This window comes from Aegilops tauschii, chromosome 2, assembly GCF_002575655.3.
Source record: "Aegilops tauschii subsp. strangulata cultivar AL8/78 chromosome 2, Aet v6.0, whole genome shotgun sequence".
Lineage (NCBI taxonomy): Eukaryota > Viridiplantae > Streptophyta > Magnoliopsida > Poales > Poaceae > Aegilops > Aegilops tauschii.
In genome coordinates this window covers 643,628,783-643,644,685 of record NC_053036.3, presented here as the reverse complement: position 1 = coordinate 643,644,685, position 15,903 = coordinate 643,628,783, and the positions used below count along the sequence as shown (strand labels likewise).

Below are 15,903 nucleotides of genomic sequence, written 5' to 3'. Positions count from 1 at the left end.
GCCAGAACTTTTTTTTATGCTTCCTCCATTTTATCTACTGCTTATATGTCACCAAGTTGTCACGCCAACTTCATAGGGCAGCCAACAGCATTGTGCTTATCTGAGTTGCAGTAGCTGCACCTGTTTTTCCTTTTCGGGTGCAGTTCAAGAGCTGAATGATAGCGTCTACTCCTTGCCCTCCCTTTTGTAGTTGACTTTGGCGGATCCCTAGGAGTTGCAACCTCATCGTCGTTGCTCGTAAGCGACATCCGCTTAGTGCAGTTAGTATGGCACTGTGTTGTGTTACCCATAGGAAGAGATGCCAAAGCATTACTCACACGTGGCCCACCATGACCCATCGGAGGATTCTATTCAGCACGACCCATGGGAGGAGGCACTGGAGCATGAGCAGCACGACCCATGGGAGGACATGGTGGACCACGACCAGCACGTTCCATGGGAGGAGGTGGTCCACCACGGCCCATGGGAGTAGGCGGTGGAGCACGTCCAGTAGGGGTAGTTGCTGGAGTAGGCCCTGTAGATGTAGGCGGCACGGGAGGATCCTGGTTGTTATCACCAGCGGACGGACCTGCCTCTCTTGCATCCCTTTTTTCCTTCTAGACTTGTTCAGCTGCACAATCTATGTCCGCGCTGCACGCATGTGTTTATCAACAATGCCTTTTGCTGCATCAGAACCACAAGCAAACTTTGCTAGTTTTTGGAAGTCTGAGGTCATGTTAGCATGCCTAATTTCCTTTAGAGAGGCAGGAGGCATTACATCAGGTTGCTGGCTAGTGGCACTTGGCACACTTGGCACAGCAATTGGTGTCCAACGCGTCAACATGTACTGCTCCGGGATGACATCAAGCCCAATATGTGTGAACACTTTCAGTATGTGACAACAAAGGATGCCATCCCTCTCCATTTTGGTACACTCACACGAAAATTGTCCCTCGGGTTTTTTGCCATCACCAAGTAGTTCCTGGAACCATACTTCACAACCCATTCCGTATTTGGTCTCAGCTCAAACGTTTCCACACCAATTTGGAATGCATTGTACCGTCCAATCATCGAAAACTCATCACGGGACTTGCAGTAAAGATCTCTAGTATATGTCTTGTATGCCTGCTTCTCTATTGGGAATTGTGAACACATGTCAAGATCCAGATGTTCTGTCCTGTAGTCATTGCACCCTTCCTTGACGAGGATGTGCGTCCGTATTTTGTGGTACTGCTTGACAAAGTTCAGAATTGATTTGTGAGGGTTGACATACCGCTTCAAGACTGCATTGAACCCCTCACTTCGTTGTGTAGACTGCAAGAACGGGAAAAATCTATGCTTGAAGTAACATGGCGCCCAAGTGTTCCTATATTCATATAGCTTCTCAAAATGGGTGTGTGTAATTGCCTCATATTTCATCATCAACACAGCCCAATTCTGTTCAAACTCATCTGGTGTAAAACTGAAATCGACGCAAAGGTTGAAATCTTCAGACAATCCCGGGTTCCGGCCTAGCAACCATCCAACTTTTTCTTGAGCTTTTTTCATGATGTGCCACCGACAACATCGGTGCACACTTGTGGGGAATATGTTCTTTATGGACTCTTTCATTGCCACATCCTGATCAGTAATTATGTTATCCGGTGCCCTTCCATTCATAGCCTCTAGGAAAGCTCCAAAAACCCAATCAAAGCTAGTCTCCATTTCTTGCCTTACAAACGCGCAACCCAACATGAAAGATTGCCCATGACGGTTGATTTCAATGAACGGAGCAAAAGGCATGTTGTACATATTGGTCATGTAGGTTGTGTCAAAGGAGACACAATCATGATATGCCTCTGTATAAGCTTTCCGTGCCAAGCCATCCACCCAGAAAATGTTTTCTGCCCTTCCTTCGAGATCATATTTTATCTTATAGAAAAAGTCTGGATCATCTTTTTGCCAATGGTTAAAATGTTCAATTGTCTCAATAATGTCCCCCTCTTTCGTTGAGTCTTTGGAGAAGGCAGCACATAAGTTTGTTATTGCTTTAGGTCCATATGGTACATTTAGCTCTGAGCCATAAAACTCTGACATGATAGTCATCATATGGCCTGCAGGGGAAGAAAGTTGATGTTAGATAGTTGCACACTTTACAAACAACAGTTGCAGACTAAAGAACAATAGTTGCACAATTGTTGACATGTGGTTGCCATAGAACTTATTTTTTCATTGTTTCTCCCCTTTTTTATTTCCATGATGCAAAACAAATTAGAAATTTTTGTCTAGCATCAGTTCCAGAGATATGAACACTAGTCGCAGGAAACAAGGTTCAATTGCATCGATAAGGAACACTAGTTTGCAGAGCAAATACATATGGAATTGCCATCAAAACTATGACCATTTTGTAAATCTATACATTATTCAATCAGCAAGTAGTTCCAACTTGTTTGTTTTGTTTGTGGTAGTGCTTTTTTCATAAATACTCAATCCTGGTTGCACAACACAGTGTATGTAATTGCACAACCCCCTGCTGCTAGTTGCACAGTTGACATATCAGAATTAAACAACAATGTAGTGTGAAGTTTGGAGTTTTTTGGGAGGTGAATGAGAACACACCTGAAGTCAGGTTGCAGTTGTGGAGTATCTCTAGGAACTTCTTTTCCTCCGGCGGTATACCCATGTGAGATCGCAAGTATTTGGAGAGCAAAGGCTTGGGGACCAAAGGATGATTATGATCACGGACAAAGTGGGTTACTTCCCACCGCCCATCCTTCAATTTAACCAACATTTTTTTCCTTACATTGTGTTTGCTTTATCCTTTCTCTCTTGCGCTTCTTCTTATTCTTCTTTTTTCCACTATCCTCTCCATCGAATATTGGCACTTCTTCCATTTCTTCTTCTTCATCCAAAGGTTTGGGGTCTGGTATAGGATCTAGCACAGGTGACAATTCAGCTCCTGCATCATCCTCTTTTGGCTTCCTAAACTTGTTACATGCAAATTGTTGTTTCTCCAATATGTTGGTATAAGAATTCCTCAAGTGTTCATCTTAATAGAGAAACCGATTTTTAGGGCATAATCATTGTCGTGATCCTTAGCACCCTGCAGAGTGTCAAATCTCATCCCAACAAATGGCTCCATTGGCTGAGAACCAGCCTCATCTTCATCCATATCATTTCGATCAACACCAGCTGGCCCTGCCCTTAGTTCTGTTTCAGTAGGTCCTGCAACTGTGGTGTTTGTTTCCTCGAGTGTATGGCTTTCTGATTGCATGTTGACATCAACATCATTCATGAAGCCATGATCTTGATGAGGCTGTGTGAAAACCCCTGAATGTACAAACTCGACATCATCATTTGGCAACTCATTGAGATCGGGAGGCAACACATTGAGGTCTATCATCCTTGAAAGCTGCTTCAACCTGCATTTTGTTTCAACAAAAAAGTCATTAACAAGCTGTATTGGGGCATAGTCGCTAGCAATTTGAAGGCATGAATTTAACACCGTTACAATCATTTTCATTGTTTCGAAAACTGCAAGTAGTCAGTTTTTACATAGCTTTTTTTTATCCAGATACAGCTTTTTTCATAGTAGTTGCACAAAGGTGTCATAGAATTGCACAATTTTTTCATACTAGTTGGCACAAACTGTGAGCATTTTCCAGTCACACAAACACATTTTTTTTGACATTGTTTTATGATACAAGCTGGATAAAAATATAGCATACCAGTTGCACACAAGTACTTTAAAAGTTGGAACAAGCATCATTTCTAGTTGGACAATATAAGAATATTCAGGCAGTAGTTACATATTTATTGACAATCTTTTTCTGTTTTTTTTTTGTATCTACAAAGTGCAGTTCTAAGAAGAAAGGGAGGGCATGATTTTCTTCAGATGAATGCAAGTGGTTTAGTAAAAGAACTCAGTAAGTTTTTCTCCAGATACAGTTTTTTTGATAGTAGTTGCACAAAGGCAGCACAACATTTGCACAAAAGTGTCATAGAATTGCACAATTTTTTCATACCAGTTGGTCAAATTGCTGTGCAGTTCCAGTCACACGAACACAATTTTTTTGACATTTTTTAATGATACAAACTGGATAAAAATGTAGCATACCAGTTGCACACAAGTAGTATCAAAGGTGGACCAAGCATCATAGTAGTTGGACAATATAAGAACATGTTTCACGTAGTAGCTACATTTTTATTGACCATTTTTTTGTATCTACAATGTGCAGGTCTGACATGAAAGGGAGGGCATGATTTACTGCAGATCAATGCAAGTGAACATATCAAGCAAGGTCTGCTACAACAACTTCAAAGATAAAAGCAGAATCAGATTTGAACTATATTTGTCTATAGCTATTTTAGTTAGATTGGCACAGATGAAACAACGGTTTGATGGGTGTGTTTTTTAGATTTTGTGATGGCAGCGTGTGAAAACTATTTCCTAAGACCTATATTTGCAGACTGTTTTTTATCAGAACATATCGTATATTTGCTCGTCATCGTATATTGGTTGTTTTCTTTCATATATTTTCAAGTTCCTGCCAAGGTTGGACAGTTTTGTGCCTTTTTTATATTTTCCCAGTTGCACACTTTGTCGAGCATAGTTGGATGCTACAACTGGGTTAGTTGCAAAAAATAGTTTCAGAGTTGCCTTCTTCAGTTGGCTACTGAGTTGGCACACGGCACTCCTTCAGTTGCCTACTTTATTTGGCTTAGTTGCAGGAAAGCGACCTACTGGTTGCACAGTTTTTTCCTAAGATCTATTTTTTTGCACAATTTTTCCAGTTGCACAGTTTGTGCTTATAGTTGGATGCCACAACTGGGCTAGTTGCACAAAATAACGTTTAGAGCTGCATAATCTGCTGGGTTGGCACACATTACTCCTTCAATTGGCTACTTCACTTGACTTAGTTGCACGAAAAAGAAACTACTGGGTGCACAGTTTTTCCGCAATACACGAGTAAAAGATGCGTGCAAGGAAATCATTACAAGGGCAAGTAGACAAGAGAGAATTAGGAAGAAGATGGGCAAGTTTTCTCACCTGTGGATCTCCAGGTAGGTTCTTTTTTTGCCCTCCTCCTTTTGATTTGCTTTTCTCTTGATCTTCTTTTCTGATTTCTAAGCCCTCTTCTCTTTCTCTTCTCTTATTTGTCCCTGGGAGCCGTCATGGTCGTTCTTCTCTCCTGGCGATGAAGGAGGATTTTGCCCCCGGGCAGATCCTTCTTTCGTGGGGAAGAAGAAGATGGCCTGGGGGCAGTTGGTCTCGCGCGGTTTTGTGAGGAGGGTGGGGTTCGGAGGCAGGTGCACGTGATCCCGCTGCCAGCTGTCCTCACGGGGTTGTTTTCTCAAGCTTACCTGTTCGTGTGGCGGGTCCTGGCGGTTTTTGTGCGCGCGGTTTGTGTCTGAGACGGTTTTCGCGCGGGCGGGCGGGTGGGTTTCCTTTTTTGCTTCGGGGGACCAGACGGTTGCCTTTTTGGGTGGGCGCTGGCTAGCTATCCCAGGGCGGCCGGCTGCCCGCTAGACGCGCCCATCTTTAGCTGAGCCGCGAGCGCCTCTCTCTCACCTCTCCCCCTGTGCCCCACACAAGCGAGCCAAACTTCCACCATGGCGTAACCCTAGCCGCCGCCACAGATGGTGCCTCCGAGCTACGCAGCCCAACTTGGCCGATCTCTGCCGATGACCGTGCGAGGTTAATTTGATTATCGCCCGTCCGAGCTGCTCAACCTCCTCACCGTGTCCCTACCGCGCGCTGTTGTCCACGCAGTCTCTCGATGCGATCGGGAGTGTGGCGCTGCTGTTGACGCGTGTGTTATGCGTATGCGAGGCAGTTGCGCCTGCTAACCTCACCGTTCTGCAGCGTCTCGACCCCGCCGTGGAGGACATCCTCGTCACCTCCACCCAGGTCAGCCTCTACGACTTCAACGTCGACCTCAATCAGTGGATCAGTCACCCCTCACCTCCTCCTCCCCCGTCCCTCCCCCTGTGATTCGCCGAAAACCTGATTCGATCCGGTTTACTTGCTTTGTATTGCGCAGAGCCGCAAGGACGTGGAGGGGTCGATCTTCATTGTCAAGAGGTGACCGAGGGTTCATAGATCTGAATATCTGATTGGTTTCTTCTGTTGTAGAAACACGTAGCCAAGGTTCCAGTTTATCATCATCAACAGGTGGAACACGGGCATGTTTCTGCGATCTCAGTCGATCGACTCAGCCACGTGACTCAGGCATTGGGGAGTATGTACGATTGTGATTAGAAAAACGTTATGCTTTTCGGTAGCTAAAGCGTGAGGTCTCCTAGATGATATATTATTAATAAGATTAACCAATGCTCTTATGAAGTTGAACTATTCCAGTTTGGCGACACTACAACGTTGGCTACTTGCATAAAGCCTGTTTGGCCACTGAAGCAATCCTAATACCTTAATCTTTCTGCTTAGCAGACTATTTTCTCAAGAAAATTCCACTTGGCAAACCCAAACCCAAACTGTGCTGCTCTACGTAAAGAATTACCCAGTAGGTGCTCAATACTTTATGAGTTCAGTGAACTGTAAAATAGAGTGGCCGTCATCGTTCGTGAGGCTGCAGAGTGAACTGTAAAAATAACAATTAGTTTCTTAGTTTTTTCAGCAATAATACTGGCTATGTTCATTGCGTCACAAAGTTAAATACCGGAGAAGTTCACTCTGATGTTAGATGACTCTTTATAGAGATGTTGAGACCACCTGCATGTTGATGTTGATGTTTACATGTGGCTTTTGAGATTATTTTTCATTTTTCTGGTGTAATATTTACTAATTAGAGTGTTACACAATGGAGTTGGTTGATGTTTCTCATGAAGATGATTTGGAGATGTTGGCTGTTGTTTCTTCATGATACACACTAAATTTCAGAAATTTTTGCTTCTCAGCATTAAGCGAAGGCGTGACACCTTATTTTTCAGTGATCATTCTCCTTGGTTTATTATTAGTTCTGGTTCAGTTTATAGTATGTCGTTTATTATTCAGTTTTTTGTTTCTCTTCAGACTTTAGATTCTTTAGTCATGTTTAGATTCTTCAGTTATCTAATTCTTATTCCCTTTCATTCATTAGTGTTCATTTTTGATTCAGTCCTTAGACTCATTATCCTAGATCGGTTTGTTCTGTCGATTATTGATCTAATAGGGGAAGCTAGGGTGGACGTCAGAGTGGGAGGCTTTGGTTGATTTTATTTAGCTTTGCTTTGTTTTCCTGTGTTAATGGGTTGGTTAGGCAGCCCGTTAGGAACAGGATGGCGCGCCAATCATTCGAAGGCCAAAGAGGTTGGCGACAATTTTTCGACCTGAAACCCAGAATGAAACGGCCTGATTGGATCGAAAAAACGACCTGAAGCAAATATTAAAATACACGTCTGATGTTTAGTTACTCCCATGAAAAATACACAAGTAAGGACTTTTCAGATGCTTTCACTTTTTAGAAAAAATGATGCAAATAATGTCACTCCCCTGTTAAAAAAACAATAGCTGAAGAGAATCTTGAAGGACTGGGCCTAATGATTATAAGATTGAGAAAGTACTTTGAACTAAAAAATGGTCTGAAATGATAAGATACCTAACTCTGAAATGTACTAAAAACTGAATAAAATGACACCTACAAAACTAAGGTTCTCAATATTTTTCACATTTAACATTTTATTTTATACCATGTTCCTAGATTTCTTTGATCAATGTCAATAGAATGTATAATCATTTCTGTTAATCAGAATGTATAGGCTACCTAGATTCAAATAGTCTATTTTGTATATTTGTTCAAGTTAGTTGATTATCCTCGCAAAAAAATACCCTCCATCCAGGAAGCCTTAGATTGAATATTGTGCTATGTTGTCATGGATTAGAATGCATTATTTCCAAGGAAGTAAAATTATTTGATTCTATGATAAAGCATTTTTCAATGCTTATGTATGTTTTTTTATTTGTGTATATCAAATAATGAATGGTCCTATCTGGTGTTGTCTGTAACTGCACCATACACCCCTGAGAAATCGAAGAATTTATGTTTCAAAATCTGTATGTTAGCTCAAGGTTTTAGTAACAAACTGTACAGATGAAGACAGAAGATGCACAATTCACTTTGTATTGGGTGAATTGGCTTCTCTATAATTTTATCGCCATTTATTGGAAATATATATGTGGAAGTATTATGAAGATGGATCTATCTATTCGGCTGCCCCAGGTCTCCGTTCCACCATGGTGCAGCGCTTGCAGGATTGAGAGTCTTTCTTCTGTCAACTCCTCATGCAAGTACGAGCTAGGTGTGCAGACTGCGTAAGCATCAAGCAGCGGGCCATGGACGTCAACGTGTTGTTGGATGATTCAGTTTTTTGGTGGCTGTAGCTGAAAGTTGTTGTCTTTGCTCCACCGATATTACGGAGAGCTCCTAATTGTGATAATTAATTTGCATTTGATCACACATAATCTGTCCAAAATTTTACCTCCATGATCACTCATCTAACGGTGGTTGTCTGCTTTTTAGCCAAAATCAACATATTCACTCAACTCAGTTTTTGTGGTAGATGTGCTGGGATCAAATGGGTTGTCATTTCAGCTGCAAGATTTTTAAGCTTTATAGCTAATGGAGGTGAATCTGGAAATGATCATAGCATCAATTTATATTTTTCTCCTGGAAATGGGATTATCCCCACGACGGTACTTCATGAATTTTCCACTCTTCATAGGTGCCAGGTGCCAGCAATAATCAGGAAATTAGTAGCCCAATCCTTTTTGATGGAACTCTATTCTAGAACAGATACTCTTCAAATTGTGATGTTACTTGAGTTGTTTGTATGATCAATCTGTTTTATCCTTGTTATATTGCGGATACATACATTTGGGTTGTTTTTAAAAAATGAGCATATGTTTGTCTTAATGTTAAATGCAGCTTCCAAAATCGCTCATGGTGATTTCTTATGTTCTTTACTGTCTTAGCGCTGTATTAGGACAACCTATCTTTCCTGGTCACTGCTACTTTTAGTGTGGATAAAGATATCAAGTTGTAGGTAGATTGCGCATCATGCATTTGCTTATATCAAAATTACCATTCACTATTTCGGACTCGCCGTTTCACTACCTCCGAGGACGTGGGCTGTGACGACTAAACGTCCTAGGTACGTATCTCTTGCCATTGCTTAATAGTTGTCCTTTGCAGGTCATGATTTGCGGTGAGATTGTCAAAAAAAATTATAATTCACAATATTTTTGTTTGAGGAAAAGCCCTTTGGGGGGTGATTTCTTTCTTATGAGCAGCAGTTTACATTTGAGATGTTATGTCAAAACATTTGATTGTTGAAAACAGGATGGAATGGGCTAAAAACATCACAATAATCTATACAAGAAATTGATATGATCGGGAAGAAATATGTTGTGGGCTTTCTGGTTTTGATATCCGAAAATATGGCGGAAGATAACATCGGTTGTGCATCCCTTCTTGTGGATGAGGCTGATAGTGTGTCTCAATTGCCATTTGCTATAGTGGTTATATATTATTTTTGTAACACTGGCTCCTTGCCTGTATGGCTGATTCTTCCTTCATCTACTAGATAGGGAGTGTAATTGTTATGTGAATTCTGTATTATTTTTTTACTTTATTAGAATTCTTCACTTCCAAGCATACACTTATTAGTTCACATTCCTACCTTCCAAGAGGTTTGTATGCCATTGAGTTCTGTACTGAACGATGGGGCGGGGAGATTATGCTCCCTCTGTTCCTTGGGTATAGGGTATAGGAACGGAGGGAGTGGTTGTCACTGCTAAAAGTTCAATTGACGTGATCCAAGTCACCTTATCAACTCTTTGATTCATCTATATCTGTTGTCGCCCGTAGCAACGCACGGGCATTTAACTAGTCTCATATAACACTTTACCTCCTTTTCATTTTTTATGTTTTTTTTCTAAAGAAATGCAGATTTTTCTAAAAAAACTCAAAGTAATTGGGCCGAAAAAGGCCGATAAAATATAAACATGCCACGCCCAGCTAATGTGACGTGCCTGGGCCTTGAAGTGACGCACACGAACTGCGATGGCTGATGCGGCGGCGGCGGCGGCGGCGAGTACAGCAATCTCAACGACCCCATCCCTCCCCCCACAAGAACTGCGACGGCGGATGGCGGCGGGGAAGACGTCGTGGAGGTGAGCCCTCCGCCGTTCAAAATCCGCAAGCTGGGCGCTCCGGGTACGAGTTCAATTGTCGCTGAGGATCAGAGTGAGGCCATGGCTGCCAGAGAAGGCAAGATTGGCGAGCGGATGGATCCGGATGGGGCCATTGAGTCGATGGCTGCCAGAGGCGGGCATGTGGATACAGAGATGACCCAATTCAAGTGCGGCGAGGTTGCGGATGATGAGCTTCACAAGGACGAGATGAACGGAGGCAAATCAAATCAGCAGATCAAGAACAAGATGACCCTGGAGGAGATGGACCTAGGCAAATCAAACTCCATCATCTCCGAGCAGGAGATCAAGGAGCTCTGTACGCAGATGGACGAGATGGTCGCTTTTATGAATTACAGGATCATACCATCAGCCCCACTCATCTGCAGCAGCACCAAGGAGACGAAAGATGAAGACAAGGCGCCGCAGTCGGGGATCGACGGCATCTTACAGCGGCTAGCTGATGTGCGGCACGACATGTCCAAGCTCAAATCGGAACTGGCCCCTTTCTGGCACGAATACCCATATGAGAAGAAGTCGGAGCTGACTCCGGAGGAGGAGAGGGAGAAGAGGATCAAGTTCTGGCAGGAGTATCAGAAGCTGGACAACAAGGAGAAGGCCAGCAAGGAGATGGAGTTCGACGTGAGCGACTTCGAGGGCTACTGTCAAGGCATGACAGCTTTAGTTGAACACTTCAAATACACAAGTAAGATATATATGGCCAACACTCCTACATAGTTAATGACACAGCAGTACCTGTTTGTTTGCTTGTTCTCCAATTGCCAACCAGCAGATTCCTTCCTTCCTTGTAGCATGTTTTTTTTTGAAAAGGGGAGCATCAGAACGATGCATACGGCCAACTTTATTAATAAGCAAATAGGTTCAACAAAGGTCATAAAGCCGAAGTGAAAGTAAAACAAAAGCTCACATAGAGCCTATAAAAAAGTAACCACAGCGCCACAACCGGCCGGCATCAACAAGATAAGGAAACTAATTGCCTATCATATGACATGACCGCCATCCAAACCGGTTGAAAATATCCCGTGCTACCATCTCCCACCGGATAGATCCAGTAACCAAACGCTCCCTGGCCTCCCTCGGAGTGAGTAGCGACCACATAAGGATCAATGCAGTGGCTCGAAAAATAACCTGCAAAAAATGAAAATTTGTTGTTCTATTAAAAACCAAGTCATTTCTGCAGTTCCAGACTGCCCACAATAAAGCACATACTCCTACGTGAATGTGTCTCGCTGTTTCGGCATGTATCCCGTTAAGCCACGTTCCAAATAACGTGCTGACAGAATTCGGAGGAGTAATATTAAAGGCTATGTGCACCGTCCGTCATAGCACCTTTGCCAGCGGGCAGTCAAGAAAAAGGAGTTTGATAGTTTCATCCCGATCACAAAAACTACACCTAGTAGGTCCTGTCCAGTTGCGCTTTGCCAGATTGTCCTTGGTTAAAATGACTTGTTTATGAACAAACCATATAAACACTTTAATTTTCAAAGGAACTTTGACTTTCCAAATATGTTTGGAACTAGGAATGGAGCTAGAGTTGATAACATCGAGATACATCGATTTAACTGTAAATTCCCCAGTCCTAGTAAGCTTCCAGCGCAACTGATCGGGTTGTTGAGATAGCTGGACCTCCATCAGTCTACACACTAAATGGAGCCAAGCTTCCCAACGATTACCGGCTAGCGTTCTCCTGAATTGAATATTGAGGGGGATGGACTGAAATACTGTTGCAACAGACGCCTCGCGTCGTTGAACAATATTATAAAGAGTCGGGTATTGAAGCGCGAGGGTTGTCTCTCCTAGCCAAGTATCCTCCCAGAAACACGTGTTGGTACCATTTCCGATTATAAACTTGGTCCTATTGAAAAAGGCTGATTTGACTCGCATCAACCCTTTCTAAAGAGGCGAATCCGTCGGCCTTGCTGTCACTTGGGACAAAGTTTTGGAGTGAAGATACTTACTACGGAGAATTTGAGCTCATGTGGCCTCTATCTCTACAGATAACTTAGACAGCCACTTGCTGAGAAGACATCTGTTCTTGACCTCAAGATTTTCAATGCCAAGACCCCCTTGGTTTTTTGGTCTACAAATAATATCTCATTTGGCGAGCCTATATTTTCGTTTTAGTTCATCGCTTTGCCAGAAGAAACGGGATCGATAGAAGTCCAGTCTTTTCCTAACTCCAACTGGAACCTCAAAAAAGACAAAAGAAACATAGGCATACTCGTGAGAACCGAGTTAATGAGAATTAATCGGCCTCCGTATGACATGAGCTTGCCCTTCCAGCAAATCGATCCTCAATGCACTTCCATTCTCTGTTTGTTAGCTTACGATGGTGAATTGGTATACCTAGATACGTAAAAGTTAAGAGTCCCCAATTCGCACCCAAGCAATTGCCTATAAGCCTCTTGTTCCTCATTGGCTCTTCCAAAACAGAACAATTCGCTTTTGTGAAAGTTAATCTTTAACCCGATCAATTGTTCAAATAAGCATAACACCAGCTTCATATTTCTTGCTTTTGCCAAGTCATGCTCCATAAAGATGATAGTATCATCAGCGTACTGTAAGATGGATACACCTCCATCCACTAGATGAGGCACCAAGCCACCAACCTGTCCAGCTTCCTTAGTCCTTCCTATTAGAATTGCCAACATATCAACTACAATGTTGAACAAAATAGGAGACATCGGATCACCTTGTCTAAGGCCCTTATGTGTATGGAAGTAATGACCTTGTCATTATTCACTTTAATTCCAACACTCCCTTTTTGCGTGAAAGATTCTACATGTCGTCTCCAGGCTTCATCAAAACCTTTCATACGCAAGGCCTGTTGAAGGAAAGGCCATTTGACTTTGTCGTACGCTTTCTCAAAATCCACCTTGAAAACAACTCCACCTAGTTTTTTCGTGTGGATTTCGTGGGTCGTTTCATGAAGGACCACAACCCCTTCTAGGATGTTTTTGTCCGACATGAAAGCAGTTTGGGAGTGCTGCACCACATAATGCGTAATCTGTGTGAGCCTATTAGTCCTGACCTTGGTGAAAATTTTGAAACTAACGTTAAGAAGACAGATTGGCCTGAATTGCTCAATTCTCACAGCCTCTGTTTTCTTAGGAAGCAAGGTTATTGTTCCAAAATTCAGGTGAAATAGCTGAAGCTGTCCAGAGAATAAATCATGGAACATCGGTAACAAATCCCCCTTAATAATATGCCAGCATTTTTTATAGAACTCCGCCGGAAATCCATCCGGTCCTGGAGCCTTGTAGCAAGTACCGATTAAATTCATGGTTTAGTAGGATCAATGTACACTAACTTAAATATTTTCATTGACAAAATTGTGGGTGCAGCCTTAGTGAGCCCCATGCACTTTACACACTACACGCCGAGACAGATCCCACACCATCTTGCTTCCAACAAGATCACCTTGCAGATCTTCTCCTTCAAAATTGCCAACATTGATTTGTACCTGCAATGGCCACTCCTGGAATGGCCACTCAAAGTGTACGGCCTCATCGCTGCACGAGACAGTGTGGATCACAGACGCAATTATCTCTTCTTACGGGAAAGGGACAATTTCCAAGAGATCACCCAAGAAGTATGCGTCTGCCGTATTCTGTTAAATCTCCTTTTATCTCCTCCCCTTGTTTCATGCGTCTTACTTTGTTGATCCAATGGTTTGTTGCAATTAATTAAGCATGTGTAATGATGATGCCTGCAGAAACCCTTCTTGTGCTTGACTGGCCCATCTCGTGCAATTTTGGCTCAGGACCATGTTAGCCTTGAAGTCCAACTAAAACTTAAGGGCCCCTCGGAGTCTGAGGACACGGTGTTGATCACTAAGAGATGCCAGCACAGTCAATATCATGCCGATGATGATTTATATATTCTTACCTTGGAGAACCGTCTTTGCACAATAGAGTTAAGCCTGCAGCAACTATACCGTGAATCAGTCCAAGCAACTTTCTTGCGCGTCGGTGGCTTTGTTAAAAGCAGTACAACCCCTTTCATTCATGGAGGCCGAGTTGCTTGCTCCTCACCACCTCATGGAGGTCAAGGCACTGCCCCGCCCACCCAAGTTGTGTTGCTTGATTCTCGTTATTGTGATGGTGGGAAGATGCCAATAGGCGAAAAAATGGTTACCTTGATCTGTCAAGGCATGTTGTTTCTGTTGAATTAAGGACAGTTAGTGACGATTCTGAAGAATTGGAAGAAACCTTGAATGTTTTCATAGAAGCCTACTCAGACTCTCCTCCTAATGTTTCTGCGAAAGCTGATTTCATGGTCAAGCCTCAGTATTGTGGCATAAGCGAACATGAATGTGTCCTTCACGGCTCTACGGTGAAGATTACCATTGCTTGGTCAACTATTCTTCGAACCAACAAGGTTATTCTGTGAGAGGGATAAATGTTCGATGGTGCTCAGGCGTCAATGTTATGAAGCATGATACCCACCGCCCTGTTATATCTATCTGTTTCTCTATTTTGCCAGTAGTTGTTTGTCTGTTCAAGTATTCGATCAGTTATGTAAGATGTGGACCTATTGTTGCATATATTTGCTATTTAAGATTTCGACCATGTGTGTATCGAGTAAGGTTTTGGTTACCGAATGAGGCAATTTTACCGAGGGGGACTGCTAAATGTGGTTACCACGGTTACCGAGAAATACCGAGAATATTTCGAGCGAATTTTATAGTTGAATTTTGAATTCAAATAAGTGAATGAACGAATATTCGAACCAGAGACCTCTCAAAACAGGAACTAGGTTGCTACCACCACGCCAGAACCAACTCTCATGGCATTAAATAGATCCTATGTACCTTACTGTAACTCGAGTGTTTAAATTCAAAATTTTCAAAAAATGGTATTTTTTGCTCGGTATGGCGATTTACCAAGGGGCATGGAAATACGCGGTAACCATGGGAAATCTTGAAATTTCGACCGGTAACCAAAACCTTGCTATTGACTCTGTTTTATAAGTCATCTCTAGATGTGTTTCTACTTCTATTACTGCTATAACGTGCAAGTCAAGCTGTGAGAATTGTTTCTGGTTTGATGGTTAAGCAGGCACGTTATGCAAAGTGTCTGAAATGTTTTGTTAATATTCCATGCCATGTTACTCTCTCTAGTGTAGAATAATATTTGCTTTCATTTTTTTACAAATAGAATCTGATGGATATGCTCTGCTGGGAACTTGAGCTGCAGCAAAACGCTTAGTTTTCTTTTTTGTCATGCTTAAAATCTCTGCCCAGTCGATAGAAATATGGAATGTGAGCTCATTTTCACTGGTGATATGGCATCAGTTGTACACAGTATGCAGGCATGTTACGTTGCTCATGAACTACTGATCAGTCTTGTTTAACATGTGATCAAATTGGTGCACAGCTATGCTGCAGAATGTTGTGACAGAAGAATGCTATGAAGTATGGTATGATACCCTTTGCCCAGTATGGTGCTCATCTATCTACTTCTGTTTTGCCAGTAGGTTGTTGTTTTGTTTGTTCAAGTACCAAGCCCAGTTATACCCTTTGCCCAGTTATATCTACCGACTATGAATTATTAAGTTATGTTGTGTGAAATATTCTGTTTTGATTTCTACCATAACTTGTATTCTGTTCTAATATTCTTCTTATCGAAGTTGCATTTAACTATTTACTGTTTAGCTTCATATTATCTCCTTTGTTCATTTTATCTTGTTGAAGCTTGCATGGAACAAGTCAATCAATTATACATTGTCTTTTATGA

General features: G+C 42.3%; 1 pseudogene; it reads right to left on the bottom strand.

The window, feature by feature from the left end:
* Positions 1 to 313: 313 nt before the first annotated feature.
* LOC141041422 (uncharacterized) lies at positions 314 to 3,481 on the bottom strand (annotated as a pseudogene).
* Positions 3,482 to 15,903: the final 12,422 nt, after the last annotated feature.